The sequence below is a fragment of the Pogonomyrmex barbatus genome, unplaced genomic scaffold, assembly GCF_055798465.1.
Source record: "Pogonomyrmex barbatus isolate J1 unplaced genomic scaffold, ASM5579846v1 scaffold6, whole genome shotgun sequence".
NCBI classification, from domain to species: Eukaryota; Metazoa; Arthropoda; class Insecta; order Hymenoptera; family Formicidae; genus Pogonomyrmex; species Pogonomyrmex barbatus.
This window is the reverse complement of record NW_028297160.1, coordinates 513,128-533,071: the sequence shown is the minus strand read 5'-3', so window position 1 is coordinate 533,071 and position 19,944 is coordinate 513,128.

The following is a 19,944-nucleotide window of genomic DNA, read 5'->3' as shown; positions in this document are numbered from 1 at the left end:
TTATTATAACGAAGTATAACTCTTTGAAAACAAAATAGGTCGACCGAATAGTCATAAGTATGACTCATGATCAGTTTGAAAGCAAAAATAAGCCAACGTTAAATGTCAAGGGCGCCATAATATTTTAATACCACGAGTCATCGCTGACTCATAGCAAATGTAGACTAAGTCGACCAATAGAAAACTATGTCAAGGACAACTAGAAGGTCTTAAATGCGTGAATCATAGCTGACTCATAATGAAAGGCTTTATTCAGACCTGTAGAATCATAACATTGGAATTTAGGTCACCCCTACTTCCATGTTTTGGCAAAATATAAAAACCTCAAGCGACGATACCTTGGGGCCTCTTTTTCGCGCAGGCATTCACGCATTCATTCATTCGTACCCACTCGCGATTCACATCCACGGACACTTACATTTTGTTCGCATTCTTGTACGCGCACGTACATTTTTGCACTTGTACTTCCACTCGCATTCGCTAAATATATATATATATATATATATATATATATATATATATATATCATTTATAACAGTGAATAAATTCCAATTCAAATACCACAAGTGTGATATATTATTCCTTATTCCCAAAATCGAAAACTCTTTCCTGAAAATAAAAGTCATTTCGACATTCCTGTTACCTATTTCCTTCGCAGTATCTAATCCTGAGGTTTTACCCTCTTAACCGCATGGAAAAGAATCTCACAAATAACGTGTGAGTGTAGCTGTCGAGGATCTGTTGACTTCGGCCCCGTCCGATCTACCAGGACCTCCCAGGACGTCACACGAAGACAAAGTACTTTTTGGTGGCAGCGGTGGGATTCCCTCATTTGCTGGGATATCCAAAACTCGGCGAGATCCTTCACTATCTGGGATAGCCGAATCTTGTGGAATATTCCTCATCTCACGAAGAATTGAAGAGGAGATTTTCAAGCAAGTGATAGCGGGGATTGAACTGCGATAAGAACTTTCGATTATGGAATTGTGTACGCTTGTCTTGCTTTACTTTACTGCGACTCACATGTAAGTCAAAATTATCATTTATAATTGTAACAAGACTCGAAATCGTTCGGTATTTGTAAAAATCCGTTATAAAATTTTAATTACATAACAATAAAAATGGTTGATCGTGAGGTAGACTCTTTGACTCGTCAGATAGGCGGTATAAACGTTAACGATGACGTTAACACAAACCGTCGTACGAATGCGAATATGCCATATACCAGTTTACGTGATGCTTCCGAGACAATTCTCCCATTCGATGGTAAAAATATGCCTGTATCGCAATTCGCTAATAGTTGTCTGCATGCTCGAAATATGGTCTCTCCTAGTGCGGAATATGGATTAGTTCAAATGATAAAAAATAAATTAGTCGGATCAGCGTTGAGAGTGGCTTTAAGCGGAGAGTATAACGACATCGAATCCTTATTGGCTGTCTTGAAAACGCGATTCGCACCTGTTTATTCTACGTCACAATTGCACGGAGAGCTTTCTAAGATAACGCAATATCCGGATGAGACTGTGGTAGATTACGGTAGCAGAGTATCTATGATTTTACAACAACTAAAATCTTGCTACCAAACCGAAAATCCGAACCAAGCTATCCAATTCGTAAATTCGGCAGAAACCAATGCTGTGAGAAATTTCTTAACTGGATTAAAAACCGATATATATACGCGAATCCACCCACGAGAACCGGGAACATTAAACAACGCAATAGAATCTGCCATAAAAGCTGAAAGCGAATATAACGAGCATATGCAACGTATGAGAATAACAGAGGGATTAATGCAGTCTATAAGGTGTAATAATTGTCTTGGATATGGCCACAATTCTCAGTCGTGTAGTACTTTTAATCCCCTCGCTCAGATTTCGCATGTACAATGGCAGCCTAAGGTCTGTTCTTTTTGTAAAAATCTTGGTCATACGCGAGCTGAATGCAGAACGTTACAACCACGAATTCTAAACCCACGAAATCCGGGAATCAATGTAAACCCGCGTAATCAAAATTATAATATTAATCAAAACAACCGACAAAATTTCCCTACTTCAAGAAATATGGGATTAATTTGTCGATATTGCAAAATACCAGGGCATAGCTTGGAACAATGTCGAAAAAGGCAGTATAACAATAATGTGAGAAATCAAGAAAATCGGATCGGAAACCGAATGTTTGAAAATCGAATTCTTGAAAATTTTCAATGTAACAGACCGCAAGAAGCTCCGGGAAACCGAGAGCGGGCACAGCGAGTCGGCGCAGCGCTGAACGAACGCCCGCGAGTGCGCCTGGTAACTCCGAACGAGAACCGCGAGGAAACGCCAGTGTAATAAACGTCGCATGTAATAAAATTGGGAAACCACCTTCCGTTATACTACCAAGCAAAAATTTGGTTGACGAACGAGCAAACTTTATGATAGATACAGGTTCTGATATTAATATAATAAAAGAAACCTGCCTTCATGAAAACATGCCCATCGATACCAAAATGGTGTTTGAACTAAGTGGAATAACTAAAGGTCGAACTCGTACGATAGGCGTAACAAAAGTACGCATTTTCGACGTCGACATATTATTCCATGTAGTCACGGATAAATTCCCTATTCGACAGGATGGAATTTTGGGCACTGAATTCTTTAAGAGCCAACGAGCAACCATAGACTACCCGAGGGCAAGTCTGATCGTAAATGGCAAGCCATATTATTTTCATAATGATGAGACCGTTATTCTTCCCGCTAGGACGCGAAAACAAATATTTGTACGAATCGCCAATCCAGAAATAAAAAATGGATATATTCCAAAGTTAAACGCAGGACCGCAGGTGTACTTAGGTAACGCTGTCGTATCAAATCATCACGGAGTAGCGCATTTATATGCTGTTAACTCGTCCGATGAGGATATAGAATTAGCGATCCCTACTGTAAAGATATATCCATTCGAAGAGATAAGAGAAGAGATTAAAGAAAATTTTAATAATAAACGAGATAACGACGATGAACGTGTTAATAAAATATTGCAATTACTACGTCTCGATCATTTGAACAAGGAGGAAGTCACTAGTGCCACTAGCCTAGTAACATCCCATGCGGAAAGATTTCATTTGCCAGGAGAACCTTTAGGCGCGACAAATGTTTTTAAACACCGAATATTTACCACCGATGATCGTCCGATTAATGTCAAGCAATATCGTTATCCTCAAATACACAAGGAGGAAATACGAAGACAGGTCGACGAGATGCTGGATAAAGGTGTTATAGAACCATCAAGTTCGCCTTACAATTCTCCATTATGGATTGTTCCCAAAAAGGATGATTCCCTAGGAAATAAAAAATGGCGTCTAGTAATAGATTTCCGTGCCTTAAATGAAAAGACTATCGGAGACGCTTATCCTCTTCCAAATATCGTTGACATATTAGATCAACTCGGAAGTGCAAAATACTTTTCTGTATTTGATCTAGCATCTGGTTTTCATCAAATTCCTATGGATGAAACAGATAAACATAAAACCGCATTTTCAACGCCGTATGGACATTTTGAATATAATCGTATGCCGTTCGGACTAAAGAATGCTCCTGCTACATTTCAGAGACTAATGGATCAAGTTTTGACAGGATTACAAGGAATAGAGTTGTTCGTATATTTTGATGATATAGTAATTTACGCCCGCTCACTTCAAGAACATGAAACAAAATTTCATAGACTTATGAAACGACTTACTAAAGCTAATTTATATTTGCAACCTGATAAATGCGAATTTTTGAAGAAAGAAGTAGCATATCTGGGACACATAATATCTGAAGATGGCGTACGGCCAGATCCAAAAAAGATTAGCGCTGTGAAAAATTTCCCTAGGCCCAAAACACGAAAGAATATTAAACAGTTCCTTGGACTTGCAGGATATTATAGAAGATTTATTGAAAACTTTTCCAAGATTGCTAAGCCTTTATCTGATTTAACAAAACAATCAGTTGCTTTTGATTGGCAACGGAAACAACAAGAAGCATTTGATGAGTTGCGGAACGCTTTATGTTCAGAACCGATATTACAGTATCCAAATTTTAATGAACCGTTTATTATAACAACAGATGCATCTGGATATGCAATTGGAGCTATATTAAGTCAAGGAAAAATAGGAAATGATCTTCCAATAGCATATACTTCTCGAGTTCTAAGCGACGCAGAAACAAGATACTCAGCAACAGAAAAAGAATTATTAGCACTGATTTATGCAATAAAACATTTTCGTCCCTATATTTATGGCCGAAAATTCACATTAGTAATGGACCATAAACCACTAGAATGGTTAAATTCAATAGCTGATCCTACCTCGAGATTAATGCGATGGAGGCTTAAATTAGCGGAATATGATTATCAAATAAAATACAAACCGGGAAAGAAAAATAAAAACGCCGACGCTTTATCACGAAACCCTACGGAAAATATTAAAAATATATTTCCTCTACAAGCAAAACGTGCACGATCTTCAAGCGAAGGTTCCATGGAAGCCGATTATAAAAAACAAAAAATTTCACATCCAAAATTTAAAAGAATGTGGGAGAGTGAGGGATCTGGAAATCCCGCACCACACAAAAAATTAAGACCTGAAGAATTATCCCCTTATGAAGATTCGGATGATGAATTAAAAGAACCGCCCAGAAGTAAATTTATAGCTGACTTAGAAAGCAGCGACAGTGATAGTACAGCATCATATTATTATGACACTGATTATGAAACCGATGGCTCAGGAATTATTAGAAAGGGAGAAAAGAGAAAGCGAGAGAGTAGCTCATCGAATCTGGAACATCGCAAACTGCAACGAAGAAGAAAAAAACGGAAGCCTTCTAAAACTTCGAGTTCTGAAAGTATAGTAAAACACCACGACAACGTTAAGGAAATGGCGAGGCCTGTGAATACGGCTGAAGGGCGTGATTCGGTCAAGCGTCATACCGATGACGACGCCGCCACGCGACAGCGTCAGGAAATGGAAACGCCGATGGACTACAGCGCCGTTGCAGCAACGCGCAAGCGCGCGAGCGGAGACAATACAACGGGTGATCCATATAAAAAGAAACCTAATAAAAATACGCATAAAAATAAATATTTAGAAGAAGAACCTATGGATATTGCAACACATTCAAGCGATAGTTTTAAAGTTGAAAGAAATATAGAAGTGAAAGTTGATGTCCATTCACCCCCTAAAATTTCTATAGGAACGCAACACGAAAAAATAAAAAGGTCACAATCAAAATTAAAAAATACTGATTTTATCCAAATATTAGAGGAAAATATCCCTTTAAATAAAGATGAAATCCAAGCGATGGAAATTTCATCCAGTAGCGAACGAATGGAATTTGAAATTGAGAATAGTCCCATGAATTATCGAAATCCAAAAACGCCAAGCGATAATACCGATAAAACCGAATCGGAAGAAATATTTTCACCACCTTCTCGTAAAGCTAAACCACGCTCATTAGAGAAGAGTAAGAATAAAAATAGAGAAATACAAAAATTATCTAAGCCAATGTCTTTTAATAAAAAGATAAATAAAAAGTCTGCGAAAAAGAATAAAATAATCAAGGAAAAACCAAAACCAAAAATCAAAGAAATCTCTGAAGTTCCAATCAATATTTTAGAATCACGAGACCACATTTGGATGAAAAATAATAATATAATATGTTTTGTAAACACAAAAGGAGAACCGGCAGACGAAATAGGTCAGGAATTAATAGAGAGAAAATTATATCAAAGACCTTCAAATTTTAAAGGAATAATGGGACATGTATTAACTATGGACAAGAACAATAGAAAAATATTCGGATTAATAATTAAAGAAGAATTAAATAATAGAATAAGAGAAAATGATATTGTAAACGCCTTTAAAGAATTAAAAAGTGAAATGATACGATCGAATATTTTACACGCAGATATATCGCAGAGTAAAAGTAATATCAATGTGCCATGGTTTAGAATACGCAACATTATGCGATTAACATTCCTAAATACCAATATACAGATAACAATATGTAAGGGACAAATATGCATACCGAAACTAGAAGAGAGATTGCATATTATACATGAATGTCATGAATCCAGTGTCGGAGGACACAAGGGAATCGCGAAGACAGTGGCGCGGATACGTCACAAATATTATTGGCATAACATGAAGAAACAAGTTGAAAATTATATTCAAGCTTGCAATAGTTGTCAAAAGAAAAAATTAGTACGCGTAAAAACAAAACAGCCAATGATAATAACCGATACACCTGTCGACGCATTCGACAAAGTTTCAATGGATATTCTAGGACCGCTACCTGTAACAGAAAATGACAATGAATATATTTTAACTATTCAGGATTTGCTAACAAAATATTCCATTGCCGTGCCTCTCGTACAGACAAATTCAGAGGAAATTGCAAAAGCATTTACTCGACGCTTTATCTGTCAATTTGGTAGCCCCAAAGCAATATTGACGGATCAAGGATCAAATTTCACGAGTTCTATGATGAAGAAATTTGCAAAATATTTTAAAATTAAACAATATCGTACATCCGCCTTTCATCCGCAATCAAATGGTTCGATAGAACGAAGTCACCATGTATTAACCGAATATCTAAAGCATTATATTACCAACGAGCGAGATTGGGATAATTGGCTCGAGCATGCTATGTTTTCGTATAATACTAGCGTACACGAGGGAACGAAATTTACTCCTTATGAATTAGTATTTGGAAAAATAGCACGTTTACCTTCTCAAATAAAAAATGATGACGATTTTGAAACTTATAATGATTACGTGAATGAATTAATTGACAAATTAGCAGATTTAAGGAAATTGGCAGCATCAAATTTAAGCAACTCTAAAGAACGTTATAAATACTATTATGATCGAAAATTAAGAACACAAAGATATAAGGAGGGAGATTTTATTTATTTGTTAAAGCCAAAAAAGAGTCATAAATTTGATGATGAATATACCGGCCCGTACAAAGTAATAGAAGTCTTAGAAAATAATAATATAAAAATTTTAATCTCTCGAAATAAAACCAAAATTATACATGTAAATAGAACGAAGCCTGCTCGCATTCCAGATCAGGGATGACGGAGAATGAATATTCAATAACGGAATTAAAAAATAATCCGGGAATATTCTACGAGGCGTTAGGCGAGCTGCGCACGTCAGATATATCTTGGAAAATGATAATGTACATCAATTTAGATGACGTCATAGGCGTATCCGAAGGGCTTCGACGTGAAATAAACCGAACGAAACTGCAATGCGACCAAATTCCATATACATGTAGTACTGGTCGGAAACAACTCGCAGAATTAACAAGGAAAATTAATAAAATAAAGCAATATAAATTTCATATTCATGAATTGCTCATAGGATCACGAATGAAAAGAGCTCCCCTAGAATTCATCGGGCAATTGAGTAAAATTTTATTTGGAACACTAACTGCAGAAGATTTTTATTATATTAATAATGCGATAGAACATGTCGAAAATAAAACCAACGATCTTGCGACGCTACTTATCAATCAAACTATCGCAACGCGCTCACGTTTCGGGGAACTGTACAACGTGACCCTGAAGATAAAAACGCAGCTAGCCGATCTTCGACAGTATATAAATGAAAAATATAAAAATGTAACCGACGTAATTATTCGAAATAAAATTAATGACGATATCGAACGAGTAATAGAGGATATAAATATAGCAATATTAGAACATGAAATCGATTTGAATATTCTAATAGACGGAATATTATTCGGAAAACAAGGATTAATACATCCGCGAATAATATCGCCACAATATTTAATAAAAAATTCTAAACACATTCAAGAACAAATTCCGTATGCTGAATTTCCTGTAGCTATTAATAAAGAGGGAATCGATCAATTAATAAAAATTTTTACCCTGCACGTTGCATATCTACAAAATCGTCTTGTTTATATTTTGCAAATTCCATTGCTAACACCTGGAAAATATAAACTTTATAAATCAATACCATTACCCGTTAGACAGTCATTTGACACAACAAAATTTGCAACAATTGAAACCGAGATAACGCATATAGCATTAAATGAAGACGCCGATAATTTCTACGAATTCCGTCAAGGAGAGCTAGAGGAATGCATAGCATCCAACAGTGTCTTTATTTGCCCAGCTACATTCCCCTTGAAAAAGATAAGGCAGACTCCAAGCTGTGACGTCGAGATTTTATTGAATAAAAATATAAAGCTTAATAAATGTAAAATAAAAATTATGGAACTTCAAGATACATATTGGAAAGCTCTGACTACTCCAGGAAATTGGATTTACTCTACAACAGAAAAAGAAATTGTGCGACTGAATTGTTGTCATACAACAAAGCAATTTGAAATAAATAATTCTGGAATAATTTCTGTGCAACAAGGATGTAAAATTAGAGCGAGAACGGCCACTATGAGTCATCCAGCTTATCAGACTGCAACATTCGCTCAACATTTCATCCCTACGAATAATTTAAGCATTCTAGAATTATATGAGCCTATCCAAAGGGAATATAAAATTAATTTCACGGAAGCCGCGCATGAAATTTGGATAACCAATCATAGCAATATAGAGGCATCGTTTAACGATATTATAGAAAAGGCACGCCAGATCAAAGAAAGAAAGTTGCAAAATTCACGCTTCACTATGTATAGTGCAGCTGCATGCAGTATTGGATTACTCGGGATCCTCCTGTTCGCCTTGTCCTTGGCCTGCAGAAATTCTTGGATCTGTAACGCAATATCACAAGCATACAGACGATCCTGTCTTAAAAGACAAAGGAATAAAGCGTCCCCCTCTTACCCTTCGATTGCGAATAAAAACGCTGATGCCGAGCATCTTCCAAGTCAGTCGGAAAAACTACCACCGGATGGAAACACTGAAGACCATCGCAACGAGGAAAAAAAAATAAAGCCGAGTCGTAAGTGCGAAATCATTGGGTAAGAAATATTATTATTAACTCTTTGGTTTTCCGCTTACAAGGAGCAGATGCAGAAACGCATTAGCGCTGAAAGACAACGTTGGCATCGTGTGCTAGGACGACTATATCGCAGCACAGATATCCTCATGGACCAACATTATCGAGTCAGCCGCTCTTATACTAGAAATCCACCATCTGGCCATAACGAAGAAATTTCATCCCCTATGCCGGAAGGACGAGATATCGGACCAAGCATGGACATCGGGCCGACTGACCCAGAAGTCTACGCTAGAGAGCCCGCGCAACTTCTCAGGCGGGAATATGAGGCTATTCCCCCACGAGAACCTCATACCATTACTCCGACATCCGATCTCATTCGAGATTTATTGAATGAGATCGATGAAAGGATAGATGCCGCTGGCAATCTGCCGCGGTCGCCACCCGATCTACCGCCGAGGCCACGTGAGGATGATTCAGCTGCCGAGGACGAGTATCACCGGTCTGTTTCCGCCGCCGCGACGGGAAGTCCGAGTGGCCTTGCATCACCAGAATACATGGAAATGGATCCACAGCCGAGCAACTACAGACGCAACGTCATGACACGGCCGGAGGAGCAATCCAGGAGGACGTATGACAACTTGGAATCACCACGACATCGAGAACACGCCGTAGGTGAGCGAGCTATCCCGATTCCGCAAAGTTCTCCCCCACTCGAGCGATCACGAGAGATTCATGTGCCCCCTTATTATCGCGATTATTTAAATCTAAATTCTATGCCGGCGTATAAATTATATTGTCTATCTGCGTGGTACGTGCAAGTATCGAACGACGTTATATTTTGTGCGGAGTGCGTAACAGCGGAACATACATTTTGTATCTTAAATCGCCCGCGCGCATTTTGGCGACAGTTGCACGCGATTTCTCGTACTTTACAAAATACCACATTACATTGCGGACGGTGTTATAAATTGTTATTACAAGCGAAACGTGCAATTGATTGTTATCAATGTCGACAATATGTGATTGACCGACAAGGTCGAGTTGACCACCTGGTATATACGACGTTATGTGAGATAGTTATTCCATATGAGATATTGTAACATGCGCCGCGATAACACACAAGGCTATCTAACAGCGGACAATGACCGCGCGTACACACATATAATAACACTAAGCTATAAGTAACTTCTTTTGCATTATAAATCATTATTATTACACATTCGACTATTATACCATAAGCGAATACACGTACACATACATTATATATACAACCTTTTCTTTCAATAAATACTAATAAATAAAAACACTAACGTGAAAAGGTGATGGGAAAGGATTGTTTGCACATTAACCCTACTAAAATCACTCCGAAGTCCATCCTCTAAGATATCCCTCATAACAATAATAATAATAATAGAAATAATGATAGCAAATAAGAAATATATATAGAGAAATCAAGGACTTAGAAAAAAAAGGGAGAAATAAAAAAAAAAAATGATGAATCAAACATACTCGAAATAAATATACAAATATACTCTGAAAATAAATAATGCAGATCATTATATATATATATATATATATATATATATATATAGATAATCCTTCTTACTCTTAAAAGATAATAATTAAATAAATAAAATCTATGCAAGTAACTTATACTCTACTTTTAATCTTTTCACAAGTATCTTTAACAATCTAAATAACGATAGTATTATAATAAAGGTGGAGGAAGAAAAAGACAATACGATATTTTATTACATACATATACATATACATACGAGTTGCGTAAATGACAAATTAATAATATTAATTAATAATAAAGAAATAATAGTAAGCCTACACACGAATAAAATAATTTTTTTTTATATATCCCATCCACATGTAGCCTAAACACTCGAAATATTAAATATGTTGAATAAGTTATAAAGTTCGGGGACCGAACTTCTCCACGGATGGAGATGTCACGTCCCAGCGCCGAGAGTATCTCTAGTCATGTCTAATGTAAATTTTTTCAAAATTTTTAATTATTTATGACTGACTGTGTTAGAAGACAGCACCGTCAGGCCTTTAATATACACATAATAAAAGAATATACCGCTTAAAGTTATTTAAAAGCTTATACAAAATGGCCGCTCCTTACCACAACCTTATGGCGCTACTACAGCCTTAATGTTCCTAGTAAATTTTCCCTAGAACCTCACTAACAAAAAACAGAACATACTGAAATCACTTCTCCAGACTGTTCAGTAAAGAAAATAGAGCTTAATATCGCATCCTTATATAAGCATTTCCACATTAACAACAAAATCTCAACAAATAGTAAATAATGAATAAAAACAAATGTAGGAAATAAACCCTCGCCCACGTAATGCACGAAAACTATAACGAAACATTTACACAATTACACAATTATCGGTACATTGTAATATCTTTATTATCAATTAATAAACAAAATCATATAATTATATAAATAACAAAATACCAACCAATTTCTTTATATCGTCAAATATAATTTCAGAAATTAAGAAACTCTTGTATATCAAACACTTTCACTTTTGTTCCATTTTAATAATAAATATAAAAGTTAATAACAAAACTAATAATAATAGAAAGGATATGAATAAGGAATAAAAGTCATAATGACAATATAACAAAATCCATGACAAAACATTTATTCAACAGTTCACCTGATACATATCCTTATTTCAAGGATAAATTTTGTTGATGTCCTTATATGGATATCTTTTCCTTACATGAATACATTCTCCATCAAAAATCATTTCGAAAATATAATTATAGTTTGTGGTTACGATTCTTAATTCTCAAGATATAAACAAAATTAAGGGTATATGAAAGCACACACACATGTATACATATATACATACATTATACATTTCCTTATAAGATATAGTTTTCTTTATGAAATTATATAAACAACCCGGATAGAAACATATTTTATCTCAGAAAAGAAATTTTACGATTTAAATTTCGTTTAATAAAATTTATAAATAAATAAATTATTATATTAACAAATAATTATTATGAAAGATTTGGACAACACATAGGAAATCCTGCAACTTACCTCATTACACATACCTACCTAACTCGCACCGTTTAGAAGATATTTAAACAATTATAAACTTCCTTACATACACTTACTTCAAAAACTCAAATCAGTTCAGCAGGCAAATCTCCGTATATAAACCAGTTCAACTTGTAGAAACCTTCATCCTAGACTTATATTTATAATTGTTACTTCCCTTTTTTCATTAACACTAATCCTATGGCTATGACAAAAATCTTGAATATTAATATGCATGGAAAACTACCCTAACAATTCAACCAATCACAATCAGAGCCATTTTGTATCTAAAAACATTTAATAAATAATGTATTACAAATGTAAAAAGAGTTATACTGATATATTTTAGATATACTAATTATATGATGTAATCATTATTATTATAAAAATTGTAAAGTATATCTAAAACGATATTGCGATAAAAGTTTAAATTCAAGCAAACTATATGAAAGGAATTATTATAACGAAGTATAACTCTTTGAAAACAAAATAGGTCGACCGAATAGTCATAAGTATGACTCATGATCAGTTTGAAAGCAAAAATAAGCCAACGTTAAATGTCAAGGGCGCCATAATATTTTAATACCACGAGTCATCGCTGACTCATAGCAAATGTAGACTAAGTCGACCAATAGAAAACTATGTCAAGGACAACTAGAAGGTCTTAAATGCGTGAATCATAGCTGACTCATAATGAAAGGCTTTATTCAGACCTGTAGAATCATAACATTGGAATTTAGGTCACCCCTACTTCCATGTTTTGGCAAAATATAAAAACCTCAAGCGACGATACCTTGGGGCCTCTTTTTCGCGCAGGCATTCACGCATTCATTCATTCGTACCCACTCGCGATTCACATCCACGGACACTTACATTTTGTTCGCATTCTTGTACGCGCACGTACATTTTTGCACTTGTACTTCCACTCGCATTCGCTAATATATATATATATATATATATATATATATATATCATTTATAACAGTGAATAAATTCCAATTCAAATACCACAAGTGTGATATATTATTCCTTATTCCCAAAATCGAAAACTCTTTCCTGAAAATAAAAGTCATTTCGACATTCCTGTTACCTATTTCCTTCGCAGTATCTAATCCTGAGGTTTTACCCTCTTAACCGCATGGAAAAGAATCTCACAAATAACGTGTGAGTGTAGCTGTCGAGGATCTGTTGACTTCGGCCCCGTCCGATCTACCAGGACCTCCCAGGACGTCACACGAAGACAAAGTACTTTTTGGTGGCAGCGGTGGGATTCCCTCATTTGCTGGGATATCCAAAACTCGGCGAGATCCTTCACTATCTGGGATAGCCGAATCTTGTGGAATATTCCTCATCTCACGAAGAATTGAAGAGGAGATTTTCAAGCAAGTGATAGCGGGGATTGAACTGCGATAAGAACTTTCGATTATGGAATTGTGTACGCTTGTCTTGCTTTACTTTACTGCGACTCACATGTAAGTCAAAATTATCATTTATAATTGTAACAAGACTCGAAATCGTTCGGTATTTGTAAAAATCCGTTATAAAATTTTAATTACATAACAATAAAAATGGTTGATCGTGAGGTAGACTCTTTGACTCGTCAGATAGGCGGTATAAACGTTAACGATGACGTTAACACAAACCGTCGTACGAATGCGAATATGCCATATACCAGTTTACGTGATGCTTCCGAGACAATTCTCCCATTCGATGGTAAAAATATGCCTGTATCGCAATTCGCTAATAGTTGTCTGCATGCTCGAAATATGGTCTCTCCTAGTGCGGAATATGGATTAGTTCAAATGATAAAAAATAAATTAGTCGGATCAGCGTTGAGAGTGGCTTTAAGCGGAGAGTATAACGACATCGAATCCTTATTGGCTGTCTTGAAAACGCGATTCGCACCTGTTTATTCTACGTCACAATTGCACGGAGAGCTTTCTAAGATAACGCAATATCCGGATGAGACTGTGGTAGATTACGGTAGCAGAGTATCTATGATTTTACAACAACTAAAATCTTGCTACCAAACCGAAAATCCGAACCAAGCTATCCAATTCGTAAATTCGGCAGAAACCAATGCTGTGAGAAATTTCTTAACTGGATTAAAAACCGATATATATACGCGAATCCACCCACGAGAACCGGGAACATTAAACAACGCAATAGAATCTGCCATAAAAGCTGAAAGCGAATATAACGAGCATATGCAACGTATGAGAATAACAGAGGGATTAATGCAGTCTATAAGGTGTAATAATTGTCTTGGATATGGCCACAATTCTCAGTCGTGTAGTACTTTTAATCCCCTCGCTCAGATTTCGCATGTACAATGGCAGCCTAAGGTCTGTTCTTTTTGTAAAAATCTTGGTCATACGCGAGCTGAATGCAGAACGTTACAACCACGAATTCTAAACCCACGAAATCCGGGAATCAATGTAAACCCGCGTAATCAAAATTATAATATTAATCAAAACAACCGACAAAATTTCCCTACTTCAAGAAATATGGGATTAATTTGTCGATATTGCAAAATACCAGGGCATAGCTTGGAACAATGTCGAAAAAGGCAGTATAACAATAATGTGAGAAATCAAGAAAATCGGATCGGAAACCGAATGTTTGAAAATCGAATTCTTGAAAATTTTCAATGTAACAGACCGCAAGAAGCTCCGGGAAACCGAGAGCGGGCACAGCGAGTCGGCGCAGCGCTGAACGAACGCCCGCGAGTGCGCCTGGTAACTCCGAACGAGAACCGCGAGGAAACGCCAGTGTAATAAACGTCGCATGTAATAAAATTGGGAAACCACCTTCCGTTATACTACCAAGCAAAAATTTGGTTGACGAACGAGCAAACTTTATGATAGATACAGGTTCTGATATTAATATAATAAAAGAAACCTGCCTTCATGAAAACATGCCCATCGATACCAAAATGGTGTTTGAACTAAGTGGAATAACTAAAGGTCGAACTCGTACGATAGGCGTAACAAAAGTACGCATTTTCGACGTCGACATATTATTCCATGTAGTCACGGATAAATTCCCTATTCGACAGGATGGAATTTTGGGCACTGAATTCTTTAAGAGCCAACGAGCAACCATAGACTACCCGAGGGCAAGTCTGATCGTAAATGGCAAGCCATATTATTTTCATAATGATGAGACCGTTATTCTTCCCGCTAGGACGCGAAAACAAATATTTGTACGAATCGCCAATCCAGAAATAAAAAATGGATATATTCCAAAGTTAAACGCAGGACCGCAGGTGTACTTAGGTAACGCTGTCGTATCAAATCATCACGGAGTAGCGCATTTATATGCTGTTAACTCGTCCGATGAGGATATAGAATTAGCGATCCCTACTGTAAAGATATATCCATTCGAAGAGATAAGAGAAGAGATTAAAGAAAATTTTAATAATAAACGAGATAACGACGATGAACGTGTTAATAAAATATTGCAATTACTACGTCTCGATCATTTGAACAAGGAGGAAGTCACTAGTGCCACTAGCCTAGTAACATCCCATGCGGAAAGATTTCATTTGCCAGGAGAACCTTTAGGCGCGACAAATGTTTTTAAACACCGAATATTTACCACCGATGATCGTCCGATTAATGTCAAGCAATATCGTTATCCTCAAATACACAAGGAGGAAATACGAAGACAGGTCGACGAGATGCTGGATAAAGGTGTTATAGAACCATCAAGTTCGCCTTACAATTCTCCATTATGGATTGTTCCCAAAAAGGATGATTCCCTAGGAAATAAAAAATGGCGTCTAGTAATAGATTTCCGTGCCTTAAATGAAAAGACTATCGGAGACGCTTATCCTCTTCCAAATATCGTTGACATATTAGATCAACTCGGAAGTGCAAAATACTTTTCTGTATTTGATCTAGCATCTGGTTTTCATCAAATTCCTATGGATGAAACAGATAAACATAAAACCGCATTTTCAACGCCGTATGGACATTTTGAATATAATCGTATGCCGTTCGGACTAAAGAATGCTCCTGCTACATTTCAGAGACTAATGGATCAAGTTTTGACAGGATTACAAGGAATAGAGTTGTTCGTATATTTTGATGATATAGTAATTTACGCCCGCTCACTTCAAGAACATGAAACAAAATTTCATAGACTTATGAAACGACTTACTAAAGCTAATTTATATTTGCAACCTGATAAATGCGAATTTTTGAAGAAAGAAGTAGCATATCTGGGACACATAATATCTGAAGATGGCGTACGGCCAGATCCAAAAAAGATTAGCGCTGTGAAAAATTTCCCTAGGCCCAAAACACGAAAGAATATTAAACAGTTCCTTGGACTTGCAGGATATTATAGAAGATTTATTGAAAACTTTTCCAAGATTGCTAAGCCTTTATCTGATTTAACAAAACAATCAGTTGCTTTTGATTGGCAACGGAAACAACAAGAAGCATTTGATGAGTTGCGGAACGCTTTATGTTCAGAACCGATATTACAGTATCCAAATTTTAATGAACCGTTTATTATAACAACAGATGCATCTGGATATGCAATTGGAGCTATATTAAGTCAAGGAAAAATAGGAAATGATCTTCCAATAGCATATACTTCTCGAGTTCTAAGCGACGCAGAAACAAGATACTCAGCAACAGAAAAAGAATTATTAGCACTGATTTATGCAATAAAACATTTTCGTCCCTATATTTATGGCCGAAAATTCACATTAGTAATGGACCATAAACCACTAGAATGGTTAAATTCAATAGCTGATCCTACCTCGAGATTAATGCGATGGAGGCTTAAATTAGCGGAATATGATTATCAAATAAAATACAAACCGGGAAAGAAAAATAAAAACGCCGACGCTTTATCACGAAACCCTACGGAAAATATTAAAAATATATTTCCTCTACAAGCAAAACGTGCACGATCTTCAAGCGAAGGTTCCATGGAAGCCGATTATAAAAAACAAAAAATTTCACATCCAAAATTTAAAAGAATGTGGGAGAGTGAGGGATCTGGAAATCCCGCACCACACAAAAAATTAAGACCTGAAGAATTATCCCCTTATGAAGATTCGGATGATGAATTAAAAGAACCGCCCAGAAGTAAATTTATAGCTGACTTAGAAAGCAGCGACAGTGATAGTACAGCATCATATTATTATGACACTGATTATGAAACCGATGGCTCAGGAATTATTAGAAAGGGAGAAAAGAGAAAGCGAGAGAGTAGCTCATCGAATCTGGAACATCGCAAACTGCAACGAAGAAGAAAAAAACGGAAGCCTTCTAAAACTTCGAGTTCTGAAAGTATAGTAAAACACCACGACAACGTTAAGGAAATGGCGAGGCCTGTGAATACGGCTGAAGGGCGTGATTCGGTCAAGCGTCATACCGATGACGACGCCGCCACGCGACAGCGTCAGGAAATGGAAACGCCGATGGACTACAGCGCCGTTGCAGCAACGCGCAAGCGCGCGAGCGGAGACAATACAACGGGTGATCCATATAAAAAGAAACCTAATAAAAATACGCATAAAAATAAATATTTAGAAGAAGAACCTATGGATATTGCAACACATTCAAGCGATAGTTTTAAAGTTGAAAGAAATATAGAAGTGAAAGTTGATGTCCATTCACCCCCTAAAATTTCTATAGGAACGCAACACGAAAAAATAAAAAGGTCACAATCAAAATTAAAAAATACTGATTTTATCCAAATATTAGAGGAAAATATCCCTTTAAATAAAGATGAAATCCAAGCGATGGAAATTTCATCCAGTAGCGAACGAATGGAATTTGAAATTGAGAATAGTCCCATGAATTATCGAAATCCAAAAACGCCAAGCGATAATACCGATAAAACCGAATCGGAAGAAATATTTTCACCACCTTCTCGTAAAGCTAAACCACGCTCATTAGAGAAGAGTAAGAATAAAAATAGAGAAATACAAAAATTATCTAAGCCAATGTCTTTTAATAAAAAGATAAATAAAAAGTCTGCGAAAAAGAATAAAATAATCAAGGAAAAACCAAAACCAAAAATCAAAGAAATCTCTGAAGTTCCAATCAATATTTTAGAATCACGAGACCACATTTGGATGAAAAATAATAATATAATATGTTTTGTAAACACAAAAGGAGAACCGGCAGACGAAATAGGTCAGGAATTAATAGAGAGAAAATTATATCAAAGACCTTCAAATTTTAAAGGAATAATGGGACATGTATTAACTATGGACAAGAACAATAGAAAAATATTCGGATTAATAATTAAAGAAGAATTAAATAATAGAATAAGAGAAAATGATATTGTAAACGCCTTTAAAGAATTAAAAAGTGAAATGATACGATCGAATATTTTACACGCAGATATATCGCAGAGTAAAAGTAATATCAATGTGCCATGGTTTAGAATACGCAACATTATGCGATTAACATTCCTAAATACCAATATACAGATAACAATATGTAAGGGACAAATATGCATACCGAAACTAGAAGAGAGATTGCATATTATACATGAATGTCATGAATCCAGTGTCGGAGGACACAAGGGAATCGCGAAGACAGTGGCGCGGATACGTCACAAATATTATTGGCATAACATGAAGAAACAAGTTGAAAATTATATTCAAGCTTGCAATAGTTGTCAAAAGAAAAAATTAGTACGCGTAAAAACAAAACAGCCAATGATAATAACCGATACACCTGTCGACGCATTCGACAAAGTTTCAATGGATATTCTAGGACCGCTACCTGTAACAGAAAATGACAATGAATATATTTTAACTATTCAGGATTTGCTAACAAAATATTCCATTGCCGTGCCTCTCGTACAGACAAATTCAGAGGAAATTGCAAAAGCATTTACTCGACGCTTTATCTGTCAATTTGGTAGCCCCAAAGCAATATTGACGGATCAAGGATCAAATTTCACGAGTTCTATGATGAAGAAATTTGCAAAATATTTTAAAATTAAACAATATCGTACATCCGCCTTTCATCCGCAATCAAATGGTTCGATAGAACGAAGTCACCATGTATTAACCGAATATCTAAAGCATTATATTACCAACGAGCGAGATTGGGATAATTGGCTCGAGCATGCTATGTTTTCGTATAATACTAGCGTACACGAGGGAACGAAATTTACTCCTTATGAATTAGTATTTGGAAAAATAGCACGTTTACCTTCTCAAATAAAAAATGATGACGATTTTGAAACTTATAATGATTACGTGAATGAATTAATTGACAAATTAGCAGATTTAAGGAAATTGGCAGCATCAAATTTAAGCAACTCTAAAGAACGTTATAAATACTATTATGATCGAAAATTAAGAACACAAAGATATAAGGAGGGAGATTTTATTTATTTGTTAAAGCCAAAAAAGAGTCATAAATTTGATGATGAATATACCGGCCCGTACAAAGTAATAGAAGTCTTAGAAAATAATAATATAAAAATTTTAATCTCTCGAAATAAAACCAAAATTATACATGTAAATAGAACGAAGCCTGCTCGCATTCCAGATCAGGGATGACGGAGAATGAATATTCAATAACGGAATTAAAAAATAATCCGGGAATATTCTACGAGGCGTTAGGCGAGCTGCGCACGTCAGATATATCTTGGAAAATGATAATGTACATCAATTTAGATGACGTCATAGGCGTATCCGAAGGGCTTCGACGTGAAATAAACCGAACGAAACTGCAATGCGACCAAATTCCATATACATGTAGTACTGGTCGGAAACAACTCGCAGAATTAACAAGGAAAATTAATAAAATAAAGCAATATAAATTTCATATTCATGAATTGCTCATAGGATCACGAATGAAAAGAGCTCCCCTAGAATTCATCGGGCAATTGAGTAAAATTTTATTTGGAACACTAACTGCAGAAGA